This window comes from Mus caroli, unplaced genomic scaffold (genome assembly GCF_978045245.1).
Source record: "Mus caroli unplaced genomic scaffold, Mus_caroli_1 scaffold_4, whole genome shotgun sequence".
NCBI lineage: Eukaryota > Metazoa > Chordata > Mammalia > Rodentia > Muridae > Mus > Mus caroli.
Genome location: NW_028227259.1, coordinates 90,302,680 through 90,318,460, shown reverse-complemented (window position 1 = coordinate 90,318,460; position 15,781 = coordinate 90,302,680). Strand labels below are relative to the sequence as shown.

Sequence of the window (15,781 nt, the reverse complement as noted above, 5' to 3'; positions counted from 1 at the left end):
GCAAGTTTATATCTTTTAGACTGTAAATAAATCAATTTTTTTAAATCTATTTTTAAAATTGAAAACAGGATTCGTCTCTCATACAGTTTAGCCCTGCCACAGGTTCCCCTCCCTCTACTCTTCCCTACTTCCCTTCCCCTTAATTCTACTCTGTTTTCCTTCAGAAAAGAGCAGGCCTCCAAGAGGGCTTTTGCTTTGTCTTCTTGTATCTTGTTTTGTCATATGTGGAAATTGCTTTCTTAGTGGACAAAATTAAAGTAGACAAAAGGAAAAGATAAATAATTTTCACCGAATTCTGGGAAATTTTTTTTTCTTAATATGATACAGAGGAGTTGTATACAGGGACCTATGTTCATTTTAATAACATTTCCTAGTAACTCTGCAATTGCAAATTAGAACAAATGTATAAGAACACTTAAAATAAGGCTGCTATGAACCAAGTGGAACTTGTGTCCTTATACATGTTGTAGCATCTTCTAGCTATATGCCCATGAGTGGTATTGCTGGGTCCTCAGATAGTACTAGGTCCAATTTTCTGAGGAACTGCCAGACTGATTTCCAGGGTGGATGTAAAAGCTTGCAATCCCACCAGCAATGGAGGAGTGTTCCTCTTTCTTCACATCCTCGCCAGCATCTGCTGTCACCTGAACCTTTGATCTTAGCCATTCTGAATGGTGTGAGGTGGAGTCTCAAGGTTGTTTTAATTTTCATTTCCCTGTTGACTAAGGATGTTGAATATTTTTTTAGGTACTTCTCAGCCATTCCAGATTCCTCAGTTGAGAGTTCTTTGTTTAACTATGTACCCAATTTTTTAAATAGGTAGATTTGTTTCTCTGGAGTCTAACTTGAGTTCTTTGTATATATTTGTAGCCGCCTGTGGTCACAGGAACTGGGTTCCTGAGTGAGAGGCCGGAGCTGTATGGAAGGAAAAGGCTAGAGAAATAATGGAGGCCAAGACATGTTTCTGTTCAAGGCCCCCAAGTTTACTAATAGTCTGTGCTTATAAAGGGGGGAGGCCCATCCCCCACCAATCTATTCTCGGTGCATCAGTATTTTAGAGTAAAGCATCAGAAATATCAGAAAAAAAGAAATAAAACACAAGATGGTCTCTCTACAAAATGAGATCTGTCACTTTCAGTGAGCATGTTTTTCAGTGACAAGAGAATGAAATGTCTGTGCTTTCTTTATATTAATGTCAAGATGTCATCATTTTTGACGTCAGTGATCTAAACTGACCTCTTACTGTATATTATGAGATGGTAACACTGCTTTTCCAAGCCCACACTGATTATTCCTGTCCTGAATACTCTTTGATATTTCTTACTCAATGAAACAGAAAATAAGTGATAGAGTAATAACACTTTGTACTTCCTGAATAAATACTTATGACTTAAGTAAACAGCAGTGCTTGACAGAGTGTCTGAATTTATAGTTGGCAGTGCTTTTGGATCATTAGTTTGCTTATTCTCAAGGTTATAAACATCATAGTTCTGTTCCAACCACAACACATTAGATTGGCTAAATGATTAGTAAAGAAATAAATGAAGTTACCAATATGAAGAATAAAATTTGAGAAAATACTAAGGCCATGATTTACAATTTCAATAACTATTAACTTTTAAATTCATGTATATTTCAAAAGGTACAGAATACTATACAATATTCCCCCATTGACAATATGCTATAGATTTGTCTGGTAGTATGTACCATAACAATAGGTATATTTTCAAAGCATGAATAATATACCAAAAATTAAGAAGATTTATCATGAGAAACTTCACTGAATTTTTACTCTGGTTCATATGGATTCATATACATACAAGATCAGAAAGAAAGTCAGGTATTGTTCATCTGATGCTATGTTTAGCAGCTTATTTTTAGTGTACACACATATGTATATATATTCTTTATTTCTTAATAATAATGTATATCGTTTTCTGTAATTTTTGGTTAAAAATAAAATACACATAAATTCATTAAGGAGAAGGTGAATAATAGGTACTCAAGGAAGCACAAGATTTTGGAGCTTTTCACTGTATATGGGAGAAGCAATATAGTCTCATACTATCTATACTTTATTTCATCAATGATAGCCAAGGTTGGTTCAGTGGAACTGAGACTTGAACTCACCTTCAGATTTCAACACGTTTTGTTCTGTAATTAAACAATAGCTTTATAAATCTACATGAATCACTTTTATAACCATTCTCCTAAATTGTGCATTATCACAAAATTCAATCAATTTTATCCAAATATAATTTCCCTGAGACATCATGGAAGACTGTACATGACCATTTTACCTTTACCTGAGGTGAGCCTGAAGTATCAGAGCAGTGAGGTGATGGCTTCCCCAGAGGGCTGAGGTAAATAAATCTACCTTTGTTCTTGTAAATAATAGTATTTGCATGGTCTTATCTAGAAAATTCAAAGCAATGCCCAGATATATCTCTTCAGAACACTAAATATCAACTTAAAAATACCCACAATAGAAATTAACAAAAATCAAATAGCTGGAAAAAATAGAAAAGAAAACATGGTTCTTAATTCATTTACTAGCAAGTTACAACTATTACTTCTTGTTTACACTTGATTTTTATTGATTAATACTGACTTGGTATGATAATAGGAAAGAGAAAACACTTTTCTGAAGGAAGCCACAAAACAATTAAAATGCAAGAAGGTGTTTATAGATTATCATTTTCACTGTCTCACAAAATGACATTCAATAAGAAAAACACATTGTCAGTATTTTGATAGCAGCATTTACCTTTGCATGTTTTGGTCTGAGAAAGAAATTAGAGAAACAACACCCTTCACAATAGTCACAAATAATATAAAATACCTTGGTGTGACTCTAACTAAGGAAGTGAAATACCTGTATGATAAGAATTTCAAGTCTCTGAAGAAAGAAATCAAAAAAGATCTCAGAAGATGAAAAAATCTCCCATGCTCATGAATTGGCAGGATTATTATAGTAAAAATGGCTATCTTGCCAAAAGCAATCTACAGATTCAATACAATCCCCACCAAAATTCCAACTCAATTCTTCACTGAGTTAGAAATGGCAATTTGCAAATTCATCTGGAATAACAAAATTCTAGGATAGCAAAAACTATTCTGAGCAATAAAAGAACCTCTGCTGGAATCACCATCCTCAACCTCAAGATGTACTGCAGAGCAATTATGAAAAAAACTGCATGTTACTAGTATATCGGCAGATAGGTAGATCAATGGAACAGAATTGAAGACCCAGAAATGAACCCACACATCTGTTGCCACTTGATCTTTGACAAAGGAACTAAAACCATCCAGTGGAAAGAAGACAGCATCTTCAACAAAACGTGTTGTATCAACTGGCAGTTAGCATGTGGAAGAATGCGAATTGATCCATTCTTATCTCATTACACAAATCTCACGTCTATGTGGATTAAAGAACTCCACATAAAAACAGAGACACTGAAACTTATAGAGGACAAACTGGTGAGGAACCTTGAAGATATGGGCACAGGGGAAATATTCCTGAACTGAACACCAATGGCTAGTGCTGTAAGATCAGGAATAGACAACTGGAACCTCATAAAATTGCAAAGCTTCTGTAGGGCAAAGGACACTGTCAATAAGACCAAAAGGAAACCAACATATTGGGGAAAGATCTTTACCAATACTAAATCTGATAGGGGGCTAATATTCAATATATATAAAGAACTCAAGATGTTGGACTCTAGAAAACCAAACAACTATGTTTAAAATGAGGTACTGAGCTAAACAAAGAATTTTCAACTGAGGAATACCAAATGGCTAAGAAGCACCTAAAAAAATGTTCAGCATCCTTAATCATCAGGGAGATGCAAATCAAAACAACCCTGAGATTCCACCTCATACCAGTCAGAATTGCGATGATCAAAAACTCAGGTGACAGCAGATGCTGGCGAGGATGTGGAGAAAGAGGAACACTCCTCCATTGCTGGTGGGATTGTAAGCTGGTATAACCACTCTTGAAATCAGTTTGGTGGTTCCTCAGAAAAGTGAATATAGTTCTACTGGAACTTCAGGTTTTAAACCTGATATCAATATCGTTCTACTTCACTGAAATCCATTTAACAAATAAAGCAATACATTTGAAGTTCCCTTTTCTGACTATGATACTTATTTTTATTTTCCACTCTATCTGTGTAAAAAATGATAGAACCTTTTATTATGTGCTTTTCTCATGAAAAGCAATGAAGAATTTTATGTGTCAGGCATATGAAGTGATTAAAATGCAATGATGTCTTATCTGATTTTTTCCCAAAATACATAAAAGACTTTATAAGTCTTCAGTAACAGCCTGACTATTTTGCTAATTCGACCATCTTAAGTGGTTTATATTTGAACAAGAAAATAATACATTTTAGTTAATAGATAATCTTCCTGTATTTTTGTCTAAAGGAATAGCAATTTCTAGTTTTCATGAGAAGCAGAAGGGCTGGCACATAAACAGAGAGGAACAACACTGGCTTAAGTATTAATGAGGTGTGCTGTTTTTTTTTAAACTTTTCATTGGTTCTTTGTGAATTTATATCATGCACCACTATCAAACTCTTCTCCCCTTTATCCTCTATCTACCCTCTATCCTTGCAATGCCCTCTAATAGAGGGGAAAAAATCTCATTGTTTAAGCTGTAGTGTGTTATGGTATATCTCACAGAATACCATTTGTTCATACTTCTTTGCTTACAAGTGCTCATTGCAATGAGTCCTTAACCTAGTAGGAGGCCTCTAGCTTCTGCTACATATCAATACTGAAACCTTAATGGGACTCCTCTCAGATATCCTGTTGTGCCCTGTGTCATAGGTATCCTGTAGTTTTGTATCTGTAGGACCAGCCCACTCAACCAATCTAGCAGTTCATCAATGGAATAGATGTTGGGCTGAGCCAGCTCAAAGCCTTGCATTTGGTCCTGAGAGATATCTGGGTTGGTCAGCCTGCCTGATTTACTATACCCACACCATGAGGGTGAGCTCTCCCACCACTACCCAGATGGCTCATCCAATGAGGCAGTAAGCAAAGATCACAGCTGCCTCCTTCCTCTAAGCCCTCAAGGCCAGCTCATTCACACCTGTCCCATCAGGGCCAGCCCTACTATATTGCACAGATGAGGTACAAAGCCTGAGTGTTGCATCCAGTAATGATCAGGGCCAGTTCTTCAACTCTTAGGACCCCAGGGACATGTCTCCCACCTGATACAGATGACAAGAGACTAGGGAGGAGAGGAAGGCATCTCTCCTTCACCCTCACAATCACATAGTGGACAAGAGGCAGGACTAGCTCCCACACAAACATATCCAGTGCCAGCTAACCTGCAGCACCCTTATGTAGGGCCAGCTCTAGTATGTTGTCGAGATGAAATACAGGGCCAGCTCTCCTGAGTGATGAAACTGGTAAGGGTTAATGCATGATTTCCTACTCTCCTGACTGCCAGGGCCAGATCTCTCTTCTGGCACAGTAGCAAGTGAAGATGAGCCTATCCATCCCTCATCCATGGCACCTACACTGAGATGACTGTGGCAGGACCAGCCCTTCCTTGTTCATACCTTTTGAGCGACTCATCTGCAATTCCTGCAACCAGAGCCAGCTATACTCTGATGCCTGGGCAGTGTGCTTGCAGAATTTCCTAGTACTAGGGACAGAGTCAGCTCACCTGCTCTTATGACCCCAGGGCCAGCCCTACCATGATGGTCAGGCAAGAGGAGGGGCCAGTTCTGACTAGCCCTCAGACATCATGTTCCCAAGCAGAAGCCCTGGCTAGGGACATCTGTCTGGCCTTTGATAATAACAGATCCCTGCTGCTGCGAGACCACAGGCACAGACATGATCTCAAGGGGACAAGCAATTCTCCATCACGGTTACACGTGCCCTCATCAGCTACTCACATCAAGCTAATCCTCACTACCCATGAATTCCCAGTTCTGTCTGTCTTCATTGTGCCCATGTTCTTCTGTTTCTCCCTCTTTTCCATTTCTCTACCACATACTTGCTCCTCTAAATGGTGCCCAGGATTTCTTGAGTATCAGGGATCATCTTAGGAGTTGTTTCAGGAATGCTATGCCCAACCCATGCACTATGGAATGGGGCAGGGTTCATCTCAGTCATGACCCTCCAGTAGGCCTGTGCAGTGCCTGAAAGTCATCTCAAGCTAGATCCCTGTCCAGGTCCATGGGACCAGACCGCTGTTCATCTTCAATAAGATGACCCCGTATCGGGTTGTCTGGTTTGGGCTCACCCCTGACAAGATTATGTGGTCTTTGAGTAAAGTTCTAGTCTCTGATTTGCTACAGACAGAGTTTGCCTAGTTTCCTGCTAGATCCCCACCCTGGAATCCCATCTTGCCAGCCCTGTACACAACTAGTGGTCATTCAAGGTAGCTCCCAGTCTGGCCCTCTGGCTCCAGTCTGGTAAACTTATGGTCATCTTATCCTTGCTTTCTTCAGGGAGTGTTAAGCTTCTAGCAGTGTTCAGGTCAGAACATAGCCTCTCTCCTCTCTGCCACCTATTGACACACAGGTGACACAGTGGCCATGCATGCAATACTCTAAGGGCAGGCAATTAGGTATACTTAATCCACCATGTTAATACCACACTCATAGCAAACCTGTCAGTTTAGTGGTGTTTTTTTTTTTATATAAAAGCTACTGTAAAATTGATAAATACCAGGGTGTGATTCATTCATAGGTGGTCCTATAGTTCTGAAGTATAATATATTCTTAACTATAATCTCCTAAGAGGATCTTTCTTGTTCCTGAGTAGTGACATTACAACACAAGTGTTAAGCCTGGGTTTACCCTTCATTCCTGTTTCACAGTGCATGAGTAGTCTATGATCATACTGACTTTTGAAGCAGAAAATAAATGAAACATTATATTATCCAGGCAAATCAACATAATATTGATGAATAAGACTTAACTGAATATTTTAACTACATCTTTTCTCTGCAGGGATGCTGTGGCTATTCACTGTTTTTGGAGCTTTAAATTGGTTGTTGGGCCCTATGTCAAAACAGTTGCAAACAGATTTAAACAGAGCTTAATGATGTTGTCTAGGGGAAACTGAAAATAAGGAAATAATGTGGGAATTAGGAAAAAAATTGACATTCAAAATGTAACTAAGGCAGGACTTGACTGAAAAAATAGAGAATTTCAGAGAAAACTGTATGGCTCACTGCTTAAAGTGCTTGAAATAAAGGGATGAGAACCCAGCACCCACAAAAGGCAAGTGTGGTAGCCTGCACTAATAATCCCAGAGCTAGCGAAGTGAATATGGGATGCTTGAAGCTCACTTCTCAGCCATCCTAGCCTAAAACCTGCAAGCTTCATTTACCAGTAAAATCCCATTTCAAAATGTAGTGTCTGGTTTTCAGAGATTGCTCAGTGTTTAAGATTATTGGCTGCTCTTATAGTGACCCATCCACATCATTCCTCAAAACACCCGTTAGTTCAATTATTTAAAAAAAAATGACACCTAGAAGACATCCTGTGACATTACACAGATAGTTAATGCAGCATTATGTGCTTTAGCAACTTGAAACACACGAAAACCATAAGTCCATTGACAGCATTTATTTCAACACAGAGAACACATTTAAAATTTGCCCTGTGGTTGCTTTAAGTTGTAGATCTGAATAAGTACTGTGGCATTGTGAATATGCAGGGTTTTGGTGCACAGTCAGGACTTAAACAAATTAGTGAAGGAAATCAAATATTTGCTTTCACCTGGCTCTTCTTTGGTGTGGATGTGATGTGCTGCACTCTAGGTGATGTGCAGTCACTCTAAAGCTTATCTAAGGAACAAACCAGTACCGAAAACCAGCCCCAAGAACAACGAGGCACCCAAAAGAAGGAATCTTACCAAATTAAAATAAGAAAATAAAGTTTTAGGCACAACATTATATATTCTAAATAGTATAAGGTAGCAAATATTTACATAACACAAAATACAGGATTATAACACAGGTAAAAGAGAAGTTGCCCTTGTTTTAGTGACAACACATGAGATAATTCTAATTCTTTTAAATACTTCTGGGCATATCATTAAACTTAATTATCTGGGTTTAATAGTGACAAAATGCAGGTAATAAAGTTTAAGCTTTGAATTATAACCATTTTAAAACCTTTAAAACATATATTGAAATACTATTTGAAAGCAATACACGAGAATGAAAATACAGCTCCATTTGACAGACAAATAGTTATAGATGAATTGGAAAGAATTTAATGTTGTAGATCTCAGGTGTTATTTTAAATTTTTCTATGGCTTAATTCTCATTTCATTTTCTACACTCCCTGTGGTGCTCCTTTAGAAACTAGATCATAGTCATTACCATTATCTACATATAGTTTTTATTTACCAAACAAATATCTATAACATTATAAGCTTAAAGATAACACTTTTCCTATTTTTCAGGATTCCATCAAGTTGCTTCATTGACTTTCCCACCACTCATGATTGATCAAATTTCCTCTGTGTTTCAGTATAATGGTTAAAAAATACTATGAAAAAAATAAGGAGAGACCTTCAAGAAGAACATTTACTGCACCTAGTGTTACATACATTCTAATTCCTGTTGACTTTATATCTTCATTTTCATACTTTTAAGCCCACTAACAGTAGTACTTCTCATACAAATCCATTTTATTTCAAAAAAAATTAAGTACATTCTCCTATAGTATCTTCTTTTCTGTCATTTTGACCTGGAAATTTAAACTGACACAATCGATCATTCAATCACTTCGTTTTTGTCCATGGAACTAAGGGACATTTGTTTAAAAGTACTTGAAGTCAGTGTATTCCATTGTACAATCATTTTTCATATAGTCCACCATGAAGTAGCCTTGTCAGGTAGACTGTTGGGTTATTTATTAAATCATTTGTGAGATACAGTATTGATTACCCAAGTACTGTGAAGGAGAATTTCTGGAAAGAGGATATGTCTTCAGAGAATGATTGGCTGATTGGAATGATGCACTGTGAAGAGGTTGGGATGCTACAGATCATGAATTAGTTACCTACTAAACTGTGGGCAGTTCTATCCCACAGTACAGCAATGTCTTGCAAACCTCTGTGTCAGAACTAATATATTATGACTAATAGATACAAAGTTATTCTTAGAATAATCAGATCATTCAGAATGACTTCAACAAAACATAGATGACTACTTTCATAGTTTCTTATGAAAAGAATGACAAAGTATTAACATAATTTTATTTATGGTATTCTGTAGAAACACACATAATTTGTTCTCTAATATTAAACTGGTTAATGACTCATGTCAAGGTATTTGTACCGTGGTTCTTATTTAGCAACTTTAAAGAGGTGGAGTACAAATCTGTATTTTACACAAGCAATCATGTGGCACCCATACTCCCACATTTGTCAGTTATGTCCTGGGCTATACAATTTATCCAAGGCTAGGAATGAGTACCTAATATTCAGTTCCAAAAAAATTGAATATTTTTTATAATTGTCAAGGAAACAGTAAGAAATTGTTTTGCTATATTTGCTATTGTTTACTGTAAACATCTAAAATAATAAATACATTGTTAATGTACATGAGAACTTAAAGCCTGCAAAGAAAACACAGTTTCTTTACCACACATTTACAGTGTTCATTATCTATGCCTGAGCTCCCAAAGGACTTGTACATCCTGTTACAATTACTGTGAGTTCATATGAGATGCTGTTCAATTATGTCTGTAGAATATTGTTTGCTTGTAGTCATTCACTACCTCCAGCACTTAAAGTCTTTCTGTCTACTATTCCACAATGAGCCTCTGAGAAGGTCCTGTGAGCATTCAACAATCTCTTATTCATCGTTCTTTGGCTAGTTGTGGATCTCTATGATAATAATTTGTATACAGTAAATAGTAGGTTCTTTGACTAGATTTGAGAGATTCATTAATCTATTGATCAAGCAACTTATTATGTTTAATAGTATGTCCATTTAGTAGAATAATAGTAGTTGATTCTTCACTAGGGCCTATAACCTGTCTAGCCACAGGCTTCCTGGAAGAAAAAGATGCTAGGTATGAATTTTACCTCCAAACCTAGACTTAAATCCAGTAGAAAATATAGCTACTCTCATTATGTTTACCAGGCTATGATTTCTGCATTATTGTATAGCATGCATAACGGGATACTCATAGGGGCATTTTATTTTTGAGAGAAGTTATCCAGAAATTTCCAAAAGTTTACTCAATTAAGCAAAGGTTTCCATTGTTGTAATGACATGCAATACTCTAAAATAATGGAATAATAGTAAAAGTTACATTAAAATAAAAACTTGCAGGAAAATATATGCAATATACCCTGTCTGCTTTAATCATACCACTATAACATTATTCAGAAATAAATTTAATTGTAGTCATATGCTGCAATTTATAACACAAATTCATACTCTCTTAGATGTGCACGCTGTAAGAGGAGTCCTGCTCTACGTCCCCTTGCCTCTGCTTGTTTTGGTCCAGCATGTTCTTCATACTCTCTTCTTTATTCCTATCCAGATGACCAGAGAATGATGGGCTATGGATACATTTATTTCCAAGTTATTTTTTCTTTGCAGTGATATCATTGGACAAAGATCTTAAATTTGCTCTAAATATTTCTGAATACAGGGACTAGACATTGTTTTCAGTTTTGACAGAAAATGCCTAGCTACTGGCAATCAGAAAACAGGTAGTATTCCAGGGTGTTTACTATAGTCCTGTAGACAGAGAATGTGTAACCAAGAGATGCCCAGGGTTCTCTTGAAAGTTCTTTCTTACAGAGCACAGTCTCACAGCAAATAAATGCATGTTCTCTGTGAAAGTGGGAGATCTCAAGAGCAGGAGGTTATATGTAATGCCAAGGAGTTCCAATGTGCATTTGAAAAAATATTTTTATGTGATATGAATCAAATGCTCATGGTGTAGTCAAGTAGTACAGAAATAAGATAATCAGATCAAAAATATTTTTAAATTCATATTACAGAGGCTAGATGCCAATTTAAACTTAAATATTCACATATATTATGATTGAGTAGCTTGCTGTTCTCATAGGACTCCTAAGAAGGGGATCATGGATTGTTCTTGACTTCTTATTCTAATTGCGTAACCCTTTTCCTCTCCCTGGGTTATCTTGTCCGGCCTTGATGTGATGGTAGGAGCCTGGTCTTGTTGTTGCTTATTAACATGTTTGGTTGATGTCACTGAGAGGCCTGCTCTTTTCTGAAGAGAAGAACAGAAGGGAGGTATATCTGAGAGAAAGCAAGGAGGCTTGGAGAATCAGAAGGAGGGGAAACTGAGGTTAGAATATAATATAAGAGAGAATAATAAAAAGTCATACAATCACTTGTCTATTGTGTGTACAATACACATTTAGTACTGGATTAAATTCACTAGAATTATTTATAAATAGTCATTTTGTATGTAATATTGCATATATGTCAAGATTTGTTAATTTTGGAAATGATCTGTTTGGGGGTTTGTTTGTGTTGTGTTTTTTGTTGCTTGTTTGTTTGTTTGCAACATAGGTTTGACCCAAAAAATTTTAACTGTTACATGATTTCTTGTGCTTCTTATCCAGAATATTATTAGAAAATGGTGATTCATTGCATTTTGTATATATTGTAATACTTGTAATTAATTTTTAATTTAATGTAACTATATTCCACAGTGGAATAAATTTCAATCAAGTATATTCTGTTATGTATGGTCCTCATTTATGTTTTCACAAGTATACTTTAAATTAATGTAAGCACTAATTTAATCTTTTCCAGTTCGCAAATTGGAATCACTGAAAGGAAATCACATAAAAGACTCTCTTGCATTGTGTGTTCTTTAACTTATGAATGTGTATTGTGTGTGACAAAGGTCATGCAACACTAATATAGATGGCCACAGTGCGATGAAGATATCTGAGCCAACACTCCAGGAGAAAAATGTATCCATCTTTGCAGATACCTGAGAAGAGAAGGAACAATTCATGAAGAAAGAACAATGTCAAATGCCCTGAGCAGTAAGATCATGACTTGTCAATGTGTCCTACTGTGGAGTAGAACAGCAATGGAAGTCAGAATAGAAGGAGGCAGAGGAGATGAAGACAAAGGCATAGGATAAAGGTGAATAGTGAAAGAGGAGGATGTCCAAGGGGGAGAGAAATAGGAGAATTCTAAATGCTCAGGAAAAAAATCACAATAGCGAACCAGAAAGCCAGATGCATAAGGTAACAGTGACAGGTGAGAAATCTTATATTTTTAGTATTTATTGAATCCTATTGTAATATTTTTGGCAGATGTTGAGCTCATAAGGAATCAAAATCCTTTAAAAATACCTGAACAGTCAAAAACTCTGATGCAGAATTGTTCTTGTATGAAAGAACAGCAGGCACAAAAATGGAGTAGGAACCTGAGGAAAGCAGGTTCAATGACAGGCCCAAATTGGCTATCATGACTGCACTCTGAAAGGACCAACAAGCAGCTGAAAGAGTCTGATGCAGATAGTTACACCCAACCAATGGACAGAGACTGGTGACTTCTGTGGTTGAATTAGGAAAAACTGTAAGAAGCTGAAGAAGAGGGCTAACCTACAGGAAGACCAGCAATCTCAGCTAACCTTGACCCCAGAGATCTCTCAGACACTGAACCCCCAGCCAGGCAGGATACACCAGCTGATATGAAGCCCCCAACACCAACATGTATACAGCAGAGGATTGCTGGGTCTGGACTCAGGCAGAAGAGATGCACCTAACCCTCAAGAGACTTGAGGCTCCAGGGAGTGAAGAGGTCAGCTGGGGTGGGCTATGGGGGCATCATCTTGAAGACAGGGTTGAGAGGAGGTATGAGATGTGGAACAGTCAGGAGGGGGAAAAATTCTGGACTGTAAAAAAAAAAACCGATTAAATTATATATATATTTTAAGCTCTAGAAATCACAACTTTCCTGAGGGGCATTTTCTTGACCTGATGATTCTTTCTCTCTCTCCGTCTAATTATTATAGAAATATAGTTGTTTTTAATATGTATTTATACTCTACAACACTGATAAATTTAATTATGATTTCTAGAAGTTTTTATTTCAGATGCTATTCTTTTACTTAAAAATCATATTAAATGTGAATTTAAAAAAACTTTCACAATTTTAATTTCCTTTACTTATACTGTCACCTTTGATATTAAAATGTCAAATAACATCTGTCAAAGCACATATATTTAGTCTTTTCCTTTCTTATGACCTGTTGGGTTTTTGTTCTTCCTTAGATGCAGATTAGCATTAGAACATTTCTTTACATTCCTCATTTGCTAACTTTTTCCTTATCAGAAATCAGTCATGTATTCTCAAGTGCTTTTCCTTCCGTTAATGCAATCATCACAGATTTCTTATTTTTGAGTATGCTGACCTTAAAATGCTAAACATGTACTACTTAATCCAACTCCTTTGGTCATGATGTGTTAACATAAACATCTAGTATATAGAAAATATACCATAGTATATATTTATAGTTCATTTTGGTTTTGTTGACTTTGAGTCAGTTTTATCAGTTCTGTAGTTTTTGTTTTTGAAATTGAACACAGAAGCACATACATGCAATGTAAACACTTAACCAATGAGTGATCCCAATTCTCATGAGATTTCTTATAATGTATTTTGTGATTTAGCTGTCAGGATAATTTATAATAACTCTCCCAGGGACTTGAAGTAACTAGAGGTATAGACACAGAGCTGCACCTATAAAGATGGGCATTTAATTTGTGTCTTCATGGATTCCATCATTTGTCTGACTTTGGGTTTGTTTACATTAACTACTTTATCTTCAGGGTGAGCCATAGTTCTACTTTTATTCCATAGCTAGTGACTATATAATTTTGTAGACAATGTAAATTCACCATTTGTGAGAAGCCACATGCTTTTAACCTCAAACGTGGTTTGGGGTCAGATCTGAATCGCAATGAAGGCATTTGAAGCAATTTTACCAAGTATAGTCTAGCTTCCAGCCTTATTAAGCAATGAGGAACAGGGAACCATTCTGTTTAGAGTAAAATTCAGTCCATCAATGAAGCAATACTTTTCTAAGAATCCTAACAATGCCTTATGGATTATACAGGCATGCTACCCTGGCTGGTGCCACCATTGTCTCTTTCCAGCCTTCTTTGAACTTGGTTCATTTCTAATGTTGTTTCCCAAACTCCGTGGTTCATGTCAACATTTCATCATCATAATCAAGCCTTGGAAAGATTGCAAAGAACTGGGCCGATTTTCAGAACTCTTTCTCAAGAGCTTGTGTGCCTTTATCATTTCCTGTCTTCAGCATTCTGTATGAATGTGTGATTTTAGCCTTCCCTGATATCACCACTGTGTACTCTAAATAATCAATCCCTATTTAGGGGACTTTTCTCTTTCTCTTGGTGTTAGTAAACATTTTCAAGATCATAAGTTGAGGGAATGTGGTTAATTATTATAGGAGTATGTTTTTTAATTGACTTATACCCTATCACCTCTTTGGCTTCTTCCTAATCTTTCAGTGATCACTGTTCTTATTGGGTGATATCTCAAAAGTATGTATTATGTGCTATGACATTCTTTTAGTTATAAAATCAAGTATATTTACTCCCTAATATTCTCTCAGATACAGAATTGTAATTTCATAATGAAAACCCTTGTAAGTCTCAGGAGTGACCTAGCATAATTGAATTTTCTAACTGCATTTGCTGTTCTGAATTCAGGCCCAGGACTTTTATGTCTACACACACTTTTCTGTTAGTTGTTTTAAAAGATCCAGCTGTAGTCTTATTTCTTTTTGTTTATTTGTTTTGTTTTTTCTGTATTTTGGGTTTTTTGTTTCTTTTCTTTGTTTTGGTCTCAGAAAATGGAAAGATCTCCCATGCTCTTGGACTGGCAGAATTAATATAGTAAAAATGGCTATCTTGCTGAAAGCAATCTCCAGATTCAATGCAATCCCCATCAAAATTCCAACTCAATTCTTCATCAAGTTAGAAAGGGCAATTTGCAAATTCATCTGCAATAACAAAAAACCTAGGATAGCAAAAACTATTCTCAACAATAAAAGAACCTCTGGTGGAATCAAAATGCCTGACCTCAAATTGTACTAAAGAACAATTGTGATAAAAACTGCACAGTACTGGTACAGCGAAAGACAGGTAGATCAATGGAATAGAATTGAAGATCCAGAAATGAACCCACACACCTATGGTCACTTGATTTTTCCAAAGGAGCTAAAACTCTCTAGTGGAAAAAATACAGAATTTTCAACAAAGGGTGATGTCTCAACTGGCATTTATAATGTAGAATAATGTGAATTGATCCATTCTTATCTCCTTTTACAAAGCTCAAGGCTAAGTGAATCAGGAACTCCATATAAAACCAGAGACTCTGAAATTTATAGAGGAGAAAGTGGGGGAAAGCCTCAAAGATATCAGCACAGGGGGAAAATTCCTGAACAGAACAACAATGGCTTGTGCTGTAAGATCAAGAATACACAAATGGGACCTCATAAAATTGCAAAACTTCTGTAAGACAAAAGACAATGTCAATAAGACAAAAAGGCCACCAACAGATTGGGAAAGGATCCATACCAATCCTAAATCTGATAGGGAACTAATATCCAATATATACAAGAAAAACGCAAGAAGCTGGACTCCAAAAACCAAATAACCCTGCTTAAAAATGTGGTACATAGCTAAACAAAGAATTCTCAACTCGGCATGGTGGCAAACGCCTTTAATCCCAGCACTTGGGAGGCAGAGGCAGGTGGAT

At 36.5% G+C, this 15,781-nt stretch overlaps 1 pseudogene; it reads right to left on the bottom strand.

Annotated features, from left to right (window-relative positions):
- Positions 1 to 6,472: 6,472 nt before the first annotated feature.
- LOC115031222 (small nucleolar RNA SNORA17) lies at positions 6,473 to 6,582 on the bottom strand (annotated as a pseudogene).
- Positions 6,583 to 15,781: the final 9,199 nt, after the last annotated feature.